This window comes from Acipenser ruthenus, chromosome 28, assembly GCF_902713425.1.
Source record: "Acipenser ruthenus chromosome 28, fAciRut3.2 maternal haplotype, whole genome shotgun sequence".
In the NCBI taxonomy this organism is placed as follows: Eukaryota; Metazoa; Chordata; class Actinopteri; order Acipenseriformes; family Acipenseridae; genus Acipenser; species Acipenser ruthenus.
In genome coordinates, this window is record NC_081216.1 from 8,046,612 (window position 1) to 8,061,512 (window position 14,901).

Below are 14,901 nucleotides of genomic sequence, written 5' to 3' on the forward strand. Positions count from 1 at the left end.
GGCAGTATTATTATTATTATTATTATTACTGAACTCAATATAAAACTATGCAATACATATAACACAATAAGGCTACTTAAACTATAGCCACAAATTATACACCCAGGAGTGTTGTGAAATGAGCTCTTATCAAGTATTTAACAATGTGTCCCGGACTGGTTTTGAGCTTTGAAAATTTGGGCCCCCTAGCCTTACCATGCTTTCCCTGTTCTTTATTAGGCCTACCCTTTTTTATGCTTTTACTATGGTAAACATTTATAAGGGTCCCAGGGGCTAGGCAGGCACTATTCCCAGGGACTGTTTCTACTCATCGCACTACAGCGGACTCTACTGGCAAGGCGCCATCCTGCATTATGGACGGCTGACTATTTCAGCTTTACTTCTCTAGTCTTCTCTTCCGGTCCCTAAAACTCTCCTTCTCATTCCGCCTCCTGCTTATTTATTTATTTATTTATTTATTTATTTATTTATTTATTTGTTTGTTTGTTTGTTTGTTTATAATTAAATTTAAAATAATTGGAGATAAGGGGAGTAGGCAGGAGGGGCTACAGCAGCGGAATCAATAAGTTACACAGGAAATTAATGTTCCAGAAATTTGACAACAAGACTCAACCACAGAGCACAGCCGGTCGGAAACAGCAGAAAAATCTACTGCTTAACCAGCCACAGCATGTCTAAACCTGGGCTGCACGCTTTCATCTCAACAACTCCCCTAGGAGTGAAAATTAACTTCAAGGCAGTGCGGCCTAGTGGTTAGAGCTGAGGGACTGGGAGGGAGGGAGTGTGGTCTAGTGGTTATAGCTGAGGGACTGGGAGGGAAGCAGTGTGGTCTACTGGTTAATGTTGAGGGGCTGGGAGGGAGGCAGTGTTGTCTAGTGGTTAGAGCTGAGGGACTGGGAGGGAGGCAGTGTGGTCTGGTGGTTAATGTTGAGGGACTGGGAGGGAGGCAGTGTGGTCTGGTGGTTAGAGCTGAGGGACTGGGAGGGAGGCAGTGTGGTCTGGTGGTTAATGTTGAGGGACTGGGAGGCAGTGTGGTCTGGTGGTTAGAGCTGAAGGACTGGGAGGGAGGCAGTGTGGTTTGGTGGTTAATGTTGAGGGACTGGGAGGGAGGCAGTGTGGTCTGGTGGTTAGAGCTGAGGGACTGGGAGGGAGGCAGTGTGTTCTGGTGGTTAGAGCTGAGATACTAGGAGGGTGGCAGTCTGGTCTAGTGGTTAGAGCTAAGGGACTCGGAGGCTGTGTGTGTTCTTGTGAAAATCAATGTGTGATTCAGTGGTTGGGGTTGTGAGGCAGGCTTGGCCAGTAGGGTGAGGAAACCTGTGGGAGTGTCAGAGAATTCCAACAGGGTACATATGTTAATTTGAATAAAGTAACTGCCAAATAGAATACAGCTTTAACCAGTAATGCAAAACAAAATAAAAAAATAGGAAAAAAATAAATGTAGATTTTATTAAGCACCACATTGAAGCAGTGCATATTACATGTATTGAAAACCTAAACAATATATTTTAAACATAGAATACATTAAAACAGAAGTCTCATATCAAGCCACAGGAGTAGCTGTGATTATTGGCATTAACACGCTGGCTCATACTGGATAAAAAAATCTTAGCTCAAATTATACCTCAAAAATCATTCCTTATTTTATGCGTCAAACGTTATAAACAGGGCGCGGTGACGTCAAGGAAGCCAGTTACTAGTACGATGTCGTCACAGTGGTAACCCGGATGTAGAGAAGCGGCTGTGGGAAAATCCGATCCGGCGAAGCAGCTCCTAAGGGGGTGAGTTTATAGTAATAACAACATATTGTTTTATTTAACGTATCTTATCAGTATGTGATGTGGCTGGGTACCGCTGTTTTAATATTGCATGTGTACAACGGTGTCTGGTTTTCATTTTGTCGGTGGAGCGGGACAAATATTGAGTTTAACTCCTTGTCTGACTCACTTCCAAAACAAAACTACCGTGGCCGCTTTTGACACTCGAACTATTTTTATTTTCATTTGAAAAAGTTTTTTTTTTCTTTTTTTTTTTTAACCGAGAGACGGTAGAAATGGTTGATTTGTAAACTAGAAATACAGAGCGAGTGTTATTGTTTGCATATGAGGCGTATATTTTTGGTAAACTATCATCCTCTGTCTCATTTAAACGTGGAGCGAATTGGTTTATTCTCTCTTCTTATTTTGGAAACTGTAAATAGTTACATTTTTACGTTTTATTTGGACCGTACGGGCTTGTGCGTCAGTGCAGGGGTCTGCCTTGCCAGATAATGAGCCGTTAGTGAAAGCGAATAGGTTGCGGGGTATCCTGCCACATAATACTCCCCGTCAATGCGTGCATGCGCATTTGAGCGCTGCAGGGATCCAGCCTGCCAGATAGTGAGCTCAATGGTGAGTGAATAGATCAGCCAAAGACATGCTGCAGGATAGGGTCCGCCTCTGTGTAAGTGAGTTTGTTTACATTGTGGAGTTAGAATAGAGGCTTTTCTTCTTAGAGATTGCGTAAAATATCGGTGTGCTGCTAGAATAAGTCAGTAAATATGCACTGTGTCGTTGGCAGCGACAGAGCATTGTAAAAAGTATCATTATGACATAATCATTTATTGTATAGTATATTGTAAATACAGTGACAAACAATGGATTTTATATGTCAAGCAGACATAGATGTGTGCAGTGCTTTTTGAAAGTAACGGTTATACTGCATCTGTTATATTGTTGGTGCTGCTAATCAAGACAGACTAATAGATTTACAGTTTAACCTACATTTAAAAGATCTCATATAAGCAGGTAGCCTACATTTATCCAAGGTTAGTCTGGAAACTAAGGGGCAGCCTTGAAATCGTACAGGTGTGACTAAGAAGGACAAAGCACAGCTTAAGTAAACATGTTTTAAATGCAATCATGTTCTACAGCTATGCTTGTATCTTATCTGTTAGAAGAAGCCTTTTACAATCGGAAGTATATTTTTTGTTTTCATGGGAAGGGCTTCAGTTAATCTATTAATCGATTATTGATCGACATGTCTTGCGCAGGGCCGGATCAAAGGATGTGGGGGCCCTGCGGTAGCCCCATATTTTGGGGGCCCTATGCATATTACGACGAAAGGTGTTATTGGCATATTGGTTAATCCAGCCCTGTGTTGGGGACTAGAAAGCGTGAGTGGAGCCAATTGTATATGGAGCAGGGGAGCGTTTTTTCTTAAATACATGTTCGGCCATGGAGTTTGCACAAAAAATATTTTAAATAAATGTGACAAATACAGATGCAGTCACTATACAGTATTTTCCATCATGCCTGTGCATCACAACCAATCATTTTCCAGTTTCGAACCAAAATTAGACATTTTTATGTTTTGCAGACTTGAATTGCATTTTCTTTAAAAAAAAAAAAAGCTTTTATATTCAATGTAATTGGCATTGCACTTTATAAAACATTATGGAGAGAAAAATATATATTCTGCCGATTGGAGCTGCCATATAAGCATGTGAGCAACGTCATCAATGTGTCCATCTGTCTGCGGTTGTTACATAGCCTAGATTGTTTTTATGAGTTCTACGGTTATGCACCAATACAGCACTGTGAACACGGTTTATATTTTCTGCACTCAAGGATAGTTCATATACTACAGTGTGGTCTGTTAGCCCCGTTGAGACTCACTCATATGTGTTTGTGGGTTGCTTTGAGCTCTCTATGAGATGTTCGGATACAAACAAGCCCAGCATAAAGCTAATTTGATACGAATCATATGCAAAATTTGAAATAGGTGAGTCTATCTATCTCTCTCTCTCTAACTCTCTATCTCTCTATCTATCTATCTCTTAGTCCCAGTATTTTAAATTCTACTACTTCATCTGATATGCATTTATTTGTGGTGACAGAATCTAATAAAAAAAAAAAAAAAAGGTGAGTATGACCAGTCCCTTATTTAATGTTTTGGGCTTGTAAATTCATACCTGATTTATTCACATTTGACTGGCTGATATTTGAATGTATCATTATATTCATTGGTGGTGTTTTAAAAAAAACAATTTCAAATAGTCAAAAAACAAAAACAACTAGAGTATGCTACAAGTGAACTCACAATTAGTTTGATTTAATCCACAGGACCGGGTTAAGATGGGATCAATTCTTATTGTGAAAAGAAGCTGATTTTAAATCCTGTTTATTGTTTCTCCATTAACTGGCCTCTCCTGGATGCATCATTTACATTATCAAGGGAGCTGTTTGTGCAATATCTCCGTTATTCTTTGTCTGGCAGTAAATCAAGTCTTAACTACAGTCGGTCTGAATTTGTGGAGAAAAACAAGCGTACTACAATGTTATTCCGTGGTATTACTCAATTTACAAGCTGCTTGAATTTTCTGTTGGTTTATTGTAACATTCGCTTCATTTAGGAAGTCATTTTGAGCAAAATGCAGCAAGTTAGTCCCCTGGAGAATAATTGAAATTCATATAATTACCACTTTGGTGTAAATAATTTAAGAGTAAAATCCCAAGATAAGTGTAGAAAGCTAGTGCTGTCGTCGGTGGGGAGACCTTTCAACACATGCTGTTCTGAGTTCTGTTTTAAGGTTAAATTTTGTAAAGACCACAATCCGTTTTCGACTAAAATCTGAACCTGTGCTATGATGTTGGACGTCAGATCATTGAATGTCATGAACTAAACTTCCCAAAAAAGTAAGTTACAGAAACTAAACTACTAAAACTGTAAAAAAAAATTAAAAAAATACTCTGTCCTTGAACAGTGCTGATAGTCAATGTATCTTTAGCGTTAATTAATCCATTAGGTTGGTTATTTGCTCCTTTGCGGAGTGCATTTTGTGGAGCCAAGCGGTAATGGTTCATTGTGATTTAGTGTTACTTCTACTACTTATGCAAGGCCCGAGGCTTGCGTCTGGGTCTCTGTCTGCAGGTAGGTGGATACATGCTTGTGTCGTAGGTGGTTTAACACTGTCCTTATGCTGTTCATGAAGCTCGGTCTTTCTTTGCAAAGTGTGAATTTTACGGTTGTAGTTTCCTTTGGTAAAATTTCTCCAAACACAACGCCAGAGTCCTGCGCAGGTCCGGGTTTTTACGACCCGCTTTCAACCCGGACCCGCAACTCGCTGCAGCACCGTCGTCTTGCCCGCGACCTGACCCGCTTTATAAAATGGTATAAAAAAAAAATAAAATTAAAAAAAACAAACAAACAAAAAAAAACTTTCAGAATGAAAAAATACAAAGGGTAATTTGGCAAAAGAAATATTCAAGGTATTTTTTTTACTAAACTTGGTCACACACCACTTATACATAGATTAGACTGGAGGATTGGATACAGCCTTATTGGTACAACAACACAAAAAAAGCGATGTCATTGAAGGGAAAGATGGATTTTCAGGAAAACTGGCTGAAGATTTACCCATGGCTGGAGTTTAATAACGATAGTGGTCAAATGAGTTGTTTGGTCTGCAGTGTCTGCACAATTGTAGTTTGCTACCGCTGTTACAAAAACCTGTACAACTTGTAAAAACAACCTGGCTTTCAAAAAAAACAAAAAACAACCCTCGAAATAAAAACTTACCGGGTTCACTAAATTCTTCAAGATACACAAAAGGTTCCCTGTGACCTCACCTCAACAAATGTATAACATACTTTAAGGAAATGTTCCTTTCAGTGCAGTTTGGAACACATGTACAACTATAATAAGCAATACCTGGAGTTATTCAAATAGAAAAATAGCTTCTGCTTGTTTTTTTCCACTCTTTCTCTATAAGCTGAATTCAGCTCCTGATGTACAGGTGTTTTAGTTTGTCGCATCGCAGATTCGAAATCATTGTCAGCTATTACTGCTGCTTTGTGGAATTCCGATTTCTTTTTTTTTTTTGTGATCAAATTTTTATTGATTTTCACAGAGCACAAGCAAACACAAAAACAATATCACACAACATATCATATTCTCCTTCCTCCCTCCCCGCCCTCCCCTAGCGCCCAGCCCCCCCCATCCCTCCCCGGACCTCCTGAGAATAATTTGACATCGAATTAGCAGTTAGACAATAAATCACACAGTGACAGTCGCACAGTTTTTCTCCAATGCAATGACAATCAGACTTCAGACAGTAGCTTAATTATCTCAGTTGCAGCTCCCTTCCACATTTCTAAAGTGGTGTTTTTTGCCTTATTTATTCTGGCGGTAGATAATTCTAGCATGACTATGTCATTAAAATAGTACAACCATTACCGTACAGGCAGTCTATGATGAGGGAGCCAGCAGTTTTTCTTTGCCGCTGTTAAACTAGCAAGCCAAATTTTCCGCAGACGTAAGTAATAGTACAACTGGATCCAATGGTAAGCCTCTCCCAATTATCCCAGACAGTATAGACATCACCTGGCACCAAAAAGAGTTAACCTCTGGACATTCCCATGTGCATTAGAGTGTGAGGTGTGTTAAGAGTACAGAGTTTACATAGAGGGTCCGAGGTGATTCCCACAAGATATCTCTTACGAGGAGTCCAGTATGTCCTGTGACATAATTTAAAATGAATTAGTTGGCGATTGGGATTTTTAGATGCATTAAATATATTGTCCCAGACCGCATTCCAACCAGTTAGCACATCTTCTAAGGTGAGATCTTTCTCCCATAATTTGAACAAAGCCAGGAGGTTATATGACGCTTTTAGTAGAAAAATATGGTAAATGGCAAGCTAGGTTAGCAACACTAACAGCCATTTTTGGGTTTCTTTGTAACCAACAGAAGATCAGCTTGTTCTAGGTGCGTTGCTTTCTAGAAATATACCCCGGAATGTCTTTCTAGCAACAGAATGAACACAGGACAAATAAATAAATAAATAAATGCTACTTGTCTGAGGGTCAAAGTATCACGGCAAATCGTGTTGTCCTGGGCGTCGGACGTTCTGGATTGCACACTCAGGTTTTGAGTTTAGTTACGTGATAGAATAACCAATCAGCTTTTGAGTTTAGTTGACGATCCACTCTCTGTTTTCAAAAAAAAGTTATTATGGGTTGACTGACAGAAATTCCTACCACCCAGTTTCTTTGTATAATCACTGACATTCTACTGTAGCCTATCAGGCTTTCTTGAGCGGACTCGCTTTTGTTTCAACTGCCAGTTTCGGACACACTGGAGGGAGTGTGAAGTACTGTGACTTGTGAGGAAATTATTTATTTCAAACTGGCTACGGTACCTTTGTTTTTTAATTAATGCATTAGTTATGCATTCATTTTTGTCTGGGGAAAAAAACCCACTTACGTTTTAAAAAACAAAAAAGTGCTCGGTTTAGGTAACTTGTTAATGTAAGGATTTCTCATTGCCTATGTATGATATGCACATCTATGTATTCAGTTGTATTTGCTTCTTGCTTTTGAATACTAACAGGTTTTCAGTGCATTGATTTTTAACACATCTTTATGCTATTCGACCTGTGTCAAGCCAATTTCTCTTACCAGTGTGCTCTAGATTCACTTCCAGTGCACCAGGTATCTCCATGTTGATGTTCCATTATTCTTAATCCAGTCACTGTACATACCAGCATTCTGTATAATTTGGCAGGATCTTCTGCTTTGAACAGCTCAAAAGATACAACACTTTGTTCTGTTTTTTTATTTATTTTTTGTTTAAAAAAGAAGTGTTCCTGCTGTGATCAATGAACAGATTCAGGAGTGACTTCTGCCAGGGACAGGGAGAGTTTTTTGATGCAAAAACAGGTGGCCTGGTGCCACACATGATATGGTACTGTAGGGCTAAATCAATATTTTAGTGTTGGGGGAATATTTAGCATGTTCCAGTATTCTTTCAAAATCCAGGTGCATATTGGAATATTCTATTTTTAATTAGTTGATAAAGTTGTATAATATAGCACTGTATTACAATAATGGGAGTAACGTGTATACCCTGTATCCAAAGGGAAGAAGCCCTCTTCTGTACAGTAGAATGATGCTTTTTCTTTGATATCCATTGAGGAAACCCTACAGATGCAGCAATTAATTGCTTCATTGTTTTATCAGTACGAATAATAAACAATCTTGAGGTGCATTAATTTATCTATATGTTTTCTTTTTATAATAGATTATCACTGCCTTGCATACTTATTCTGTTTAACTAGTGAAACATATATATATATATATATTTATATAGCACCATCAAACTATAACTTGTTCTTTTTTTTTCTTGGGTGATATACCTTATTCTGTTATTACAACTGGAGATGGGAATTTAAAAAATGTAAACGTATAAACTCTGAAGAAGTAATTAAACGTTTAATAATATGCTAGACGTATAACCGATCACATGACAAATGTCACCAAATGCATATTTTATTTATGCTAATTTTAGTAATTTATCATCAGTAATCCGTCGCGTATCAGACAGCCCTAGTGCCACAGTAAGGGCGGATATTATAAAAAGTAAGTGGTTTGGCAGTTGTCTCCAAGTAGCTTTTCTAATTTGTGCAACAGAAAGATTGACACTGGGGCGGGTTTTATTCTTGGTCCATCTGGCGCTTCATTGGTGCACTGTGTGTGTTCATGCCTGTGGTAGGCGTGGTATGGTATCAATTCCATGGCAGGGTAATAACGTTAAGAGTTTGTTCCATATTTAAAATGGCATCTGTAAACAAAGGAAGCCACATTTGTAAATATTATGAGGAACCGGGCGAGAAAACCGTGGTATGTAAATAATTATGCCAAACAAAATTGCCGTACCACAAAAACACAATGCTTCACCATTTGAAATGAAAACATTCAGTATTGTTGTGGATAAAAAGCAAACATCCATAACAACATTTGCTGTAGATTTGGGCGTGATCACATTATCCCCTATGAGGACAGTGCGTGTGACTCGTGAATGTAGCAGTTTTGAAATCGGTGTAAGATTATCCCAATACTGTACCAATCCTAAACCAATAACAGCGAGGCTGGAAAAACTTAAAGAAAACCGTGCTGCAGACCAAACTTTCAAAGGGAGAAAAAGTTGCAATTACCACAGACTCGTGGACCCCGTTCCCCAATCTTCCCATAGGTGGAAGGCTTTTTCACTTGAAATTGTTCTGTAAGCTGTTGGACTGAACGGCCATTTGTTTAGTACAGTTTTTATTTGTGTGTTGGAACTACTGCACTAGTAAAGGACCACTGAGACACAGTTCAAACAGGTAGGCCAAGCATCTCTTTTTACAATTTAATGTAAAGTTGTGTGGATACGTGAATTTGAATACTTTGCGTTATTTAGTAATACTTGGCCATATACAATTAACTGCACAAGAAGGCAAACATTATATTAATTACTTAATATATTATAGGGCTGGGTCAATGCTGCTAAGAAATAAATAATAATAATAATAATAATAATAATAATAATAATAATAATAATAATAATAATAATAATAATGCATCGAATTGTTGGAATAATCATTGATGGATAAAATAACCATCTGGTTGTAAAAAACAAACACATCTATCAGTTCATTAATAGGACCTTTTTTTTTTTTTTTTAGGACAAGCACAATTTAAATCTACACTCTTATTCCTTGCCTTTCCTTTGGTTCCTTTAAATAATAATAATAATAATAATAATAATAATTAAAAACTCGCAGCACGTACATTTTCAGAGTAATAAGCATGACAAAAAATCTAGAGAAGAGACTAGAGGTAGGCTGCATTTTCAGGATCTGTTTTTGCTAGTTAAATTGTGAATTTAATTTAATTTTAAATAATGCCGTCAGACGTTTGGAGGTTTTTTTTTACAAAATAACAAAATGGAAAGGTAAAATGCGCTGTTTGTGAGTTTTAATGAGCTGCTGTGGCAACCACCAACCTGCGGGATCATTTAGTAAGACAGCACCCGACAAAATATGACAGCGGGAACACAACTAAAAAAACAAAAGGAAAAAAAGTTGATCCAAAAAGCATCAGAGCAAAAGAAATAACAGGCCTGATAGTGGATGTTGTCACACAAGATATCAGACCTGTTAGTATAGTAGAGGGAGCTGCGTTTAAAAATCTGATTTCGAATCTTGCTTCGGGCTATGAAATGCCCTGTCGAAAGACAATCTACAGATTCATTACTCTGGATCACGAACGTGCAAAGGAAAAGCTTAGACAGGATTTAAGTCAGGAGTGTAATTCAATGTCCATCACTACCGACGTATGGACAAGCATGACAAGAAGCGTGTTTAGCAGTCACCTGCCATTACATTAAGCAAAACTGGGAACTCGAGTCAAAAGTATTGGTGACACAAATTACACGAGACACAATAACTGTGAATTTAGCAGAAGCGATCAATTAGATAAACACAGAGTTTCACGTGGCTACAAAAGTAATAGCTTGTGTTCATGACAATGCGGCCAACGTGTGCCAGGTCCACGGTTTTCCCGCGGAATTGGGCTACTTCAAAAACTAAATATTAAGGAGTCGCAGGTTGATAACACTATGTAACACAATTCTTGTTCCTGGGTAGTAAGTGTAATTTCCTAATTGCTTATGCCTCAAAAATATAGAAAATGGCTATTATTCCTCACAAACTTTGCTTTTGTGACCAGGACAGTGATATTTTGAAATGTACCTATTTCCAATGAGAAAACGGGCGAATTTGTGTCTTTTCGTTCACATAAAGTCAGAAAAAAACAACATATGAATCCAAATTAACATGTATTTATACTAAAGTAATACAAAAATGACTACAAAAGATTTAGAAGTGAGTAGTTTTTCGAGATTTACGATTATACTGTAAATCACTTTCACGAATCAGCCCCCAAATGTAGTCTCCCATCATGTTCTCGTTATACTGTCTTTGGTAGCGGCGTTCAAAGTCCAGTACATCCTGGTGGAAGCGCTCGCCTTGCTCCTCCGAGTACGCTCCCATGTTCTCCTTGAATTTATCAAGATGAGCAATAAGGATATGGACTTTGAGGGACATCCTACAGCCCATTGTGCCATAGTTCTTCACCAGAGTCTCAACCAGCTCCACATAGTTTTCGGCCTTGTGATTGCCCAGGAAGCCCCGAACCACTGCGACAAAGCTGTTCCAAGCCGCTTTCTCCTTACTAGTGAGCTTCTTGGGGAATTCATTGCCCTCCAGGATCTTCTTTATCTGTGGTCTGACGAAGACACCGGCTTTGACCGTCCTGGTCACAAAAGCAAAGTTTGTGGGGAATAATAGCCATTTTCTATACTTTTGAGTCATAAGCAATTAGGAAATAACACTTACTACCCAGGAACAAAAAAAAATAATAATAATTGTTACACGGTGTAATGTAATTAGATTGGTTGTATAACTTTAAAAGACTGAACTGTTTTCATTTTTGCAATATTGTTTGGGATACAGTACCAGCATTAGTATTTAAATAAAGGGATCACGCGGTAATTCGGTTGCTGGCCTGGTCTGAATGTTGATTTCTCCCTTCAGAGCTTCCGTACGAATTTGTTGATAGTGACGTATGGATGAGCTGTACTGGGGCTTGTAGTTTTTATCAAATTTATACTAGGTATCTTTCCTTATGAAAGCTTTTGATTGTTTTTTTGATGCATAGGCCTATGTGTTAATAATGAGCTTGCTTTCACTTAAAACAAATAATAGGGCTATTTTTGAAGTGACTTTGGGCTATAAACCCTGCAGAACTCTGGCAACCCTGGTGTGAGCTGTACAGGGCACAATATAAATCTCTGCTTTCAGAAAAGCAAGGAGACTGGTTGCACATTTTAAAAAGAGTGAGATGGCTACAAGCGTTTTAAATAGGAAAAAAACGAAAATGCTGAACACAGAAAAAGCACCACTCAAGTTAATAAAGGACGTACAAACAAGGTGGAACGCGGTTTATTATATGGCCAGTTATTGCTGTTTTGTCAAACCCAGATTTGACCAAAAAGTCTAACGCAGCTACTTTAGATCTCACGACTGAGCAGTGGAAGCTAATGGCTAAAATACTACCTCTACTACAGCCATTCAAACTGGCTACAGTACTTTTGAGTGAGGAGAAAAACATTACGGCTAGTTTTTTGTACCCACTTGCAACAGGGATAAAACACAGACTGACTGAAGTTCCTGATGAAGAGGAGACAAGAAGTTCAACTGATTTGCTAATTCCAGTTACATGGAGTTTGAGAGATAAGCTAGTGCGTAATTTGTCTCAGCAATTTTGTTTACATCAGCTGAATGACCCACGTAATGAGGTTTGCCGCTGCTTTTTGTGTCATTTCATGACCCCATGATTTCATCATCTGGATTTCTTATCCGAACAGGCCAAATTCCGCGTGTCTGAAGAACTGTCTTCCAAACTAGTGAGGCTGGTGGAGGACAACCTCGAAAATGACGGAAATCGTGCCTGTACAAGCGAGTGCAGCACAGAGGCCTTGCCTGTTAAAAAAGAAATGAAGACCGAACAAGCAATGGAATTGTTACTTTGTGGACGGCAACAAACACACACTACTTCCAAGGAAACCTTAATCCAACAAGAGATGACGATTTATGCTACTGAAACTCCATTAAACATCAGCTAAGATCCCCTGATTTGGTGGAAAAATAACCAGACACGCTTTCCCAACCTAGCAGCCTTGGCAAAGAGCATGTTAAGTATCCCTGCAACACCGCTGGCAAAGAGCATGTTAAGTGTCCCTGCAACACCGGTCCCGAGCGAGAGAGTGTTCAGCAAAGCAGTGATGGTTGTGAACAAACTCCGTTCTTCTTTGAAACCGGAGAATGTGGATGCCATAATATTTCTGAATAAAAACAGAAAATAAACTCTGGAGAGAGCACAGACTTTGTTATGTTGGACTTGTAAATAGTTATTCTTGTGTTCCCCGTTGGAGATTTTTTTCCTATAATCCGGTTGCTGTCAAGAAATCTTAAGGTAAGACTGTAATATTTTTAATGTTTTATTAACTTTTTGTGGGGAACCTTGTCGGCAGTGTGACTAGACATAAATAATTAAATATGTAGTTTTAAGTTCAACTGGAGAAACGTTTACTTTTCGTGATTAGATTTGATGAAAATATATGTACTTATTATTTACACTGTTACTTTTGCGTTATGTAAAAACGATGCATTGGGTTATTATGAAAACGATGGATCGATAGTAAAAAACCACTATCGTCCCAGCCCTAGTATGTATATTTTTAAAGGGATATGCACATAAAAACAAACACAAAAACCATAATAAACAGGAAAATCGGCTTAAATAATGTTATATATATATATATATATATATATATATATATATATATATATATATATATATATATATATTTTAAATAAGGACCACAAAGTTAAAATAAATGATTGCTTTTCATATGTAAATATATGTTAACGTCTGTGTTTCATGTTGGATTGTGTTATTATATTTCTTTGTTTTTGGAACACTTCAATATTATCTATCGAAATACGTGCACGATATCGATATACAATTTTCATATCGATGCCCACCCCCAATATATATATATATATATATATATATATATATATATATATATACACAGACGTGCTCAAATTTGTTGGTACCCTTACAGCTCATTGAAATAATGCTTCATTCCTCCTGAAAAGTGATGAAATTAAAAGATATTTTATCATGTATACTTGCATGCCTTTGGTATGTCATAGAATAAAGCAAAGAAGCTGTGAAAAGAGATGAATTATTGCTTATTCTACAAAGATATTCTAAAATGGCCTGGACACATTTGTTGGTACCCCTTAGAAAAGATAATAAATAATTGGATTATAGTGATATTTCAAACTAATTAGTTTCTTTAATTAGTATCACACATGTCTCCAATCTTGTAATCAGTCATTCAGCCTATTTAAATGGAGAAAAGTAGTCACTGTGCTGTTTGGTATCATTGTGTGCACCACACTGAATATGGACCAGAGAAAGCAAAGGAGAGAGATGTCTGAGGAGAACAGAAAGAAAATAATAGACAAGCATGGTAAAGGCTACAAGACCATCTCCAAGCAGCTTGATGTTCCTGTGACAACAGTTGCAAATATTATTAAGAAGTTTTAAGGTCCATGGAACTGTAGCCAACCTCCCTGGGCGCGGACGCAAGAGGAAAATTGACCCCAGATTGAACAGAAGGATAGTGCGAATGGTAGAAAAAGAACCAAGGATAACTGCCAAAGAGATACAAGCTGAACTCCAAGGTGAAGGTACGTCAGTTTCTGATCGCACCATCCGTCGCTTTTTGAGCGAAAGTTGGCTCCATGGAAGAAGACCCAGGAGGACTCCACTGAAAGAAAAACATAAAAAAGCCAGACTGGAATTTGCTAAAATGCATATTGACAAGCCACAATCCTTCTGGGAGAATGACCTTTGGACAGATGAGTCAGAACTGGAGCTTTTTGGCAAGTCACATCAGCTCTATGTTCACAGACGAAAAAATGAAGCTTTCAAAGAAAAGAACACCATACCTACAGTGAAACATGGAGGAGGCTCGGTTATGTTTTGGGGCTGCTTTGCTGCGCCTGGCACAGGGTGCCTTGAATCTGTGCAGGGCACAATGAAATCTCAAGACTATCAAGGCATTCTGGAGCGAAACGTACTGCCCAGTGTCAGAAAGCTCTGTCTCAGTCGCAGGTCATGGGTCCTCCAACAGGATAATGATCCAAAACACACAGCTAAAAGCACCCAAGAATGGATAAGAACAAAACATTGGACTATTCTGAAGTGGCCTTCTGTGAGTCCTGATCTGAATCCTATCGAACATCTATGGAAAGAGCTGAAACTTGCAGTCTGGAGAAGGCACCCATCAAACCTGAGACAGCTGGAGCAGTTTGCTCAGGAAGAGTGGGCCAAACTACCTGTTAACAGGTGCAGAAGTCTCATTGAGAGCTACAGAAAACGTTTGATTGCAGTGATTGCCTCTAAAGGTGGTGCAACAAAATATTAGGTTAGCGGTCCCATCATTTTTGTCCATGCCATTTTCATT

General features: G+C 38.4%; 1 protein-coding gene across 4 annotated transcripts in view; it reads left to right on the forward strand.

Annotated features, from left to right (window-relative positions):
* The first annotated feature begins 1,703 nt into the window (after positions 1-1,703).
* The window catches only part of LOC117434577 (speckle-type POZ protein), a 165,419-nt gene continuing 152,221 nt past the window's right edge, over positions 1,704-14,901 (forward strand). For 3 of the 4 annotated variants that reach the window (XM_034057158.2, XM_059002810.1, XM_034057159.2), the window contains exon 1: positions 1,704-1,778. The gene's annotated coding sequence lies outside the window, so the exon portion shown is untranslated. The remainder of the gene's footprint in view (positions 1,779-14,901) is intronic. The other variant, XM_059002811.1, reaches the window with a different exon arrangement.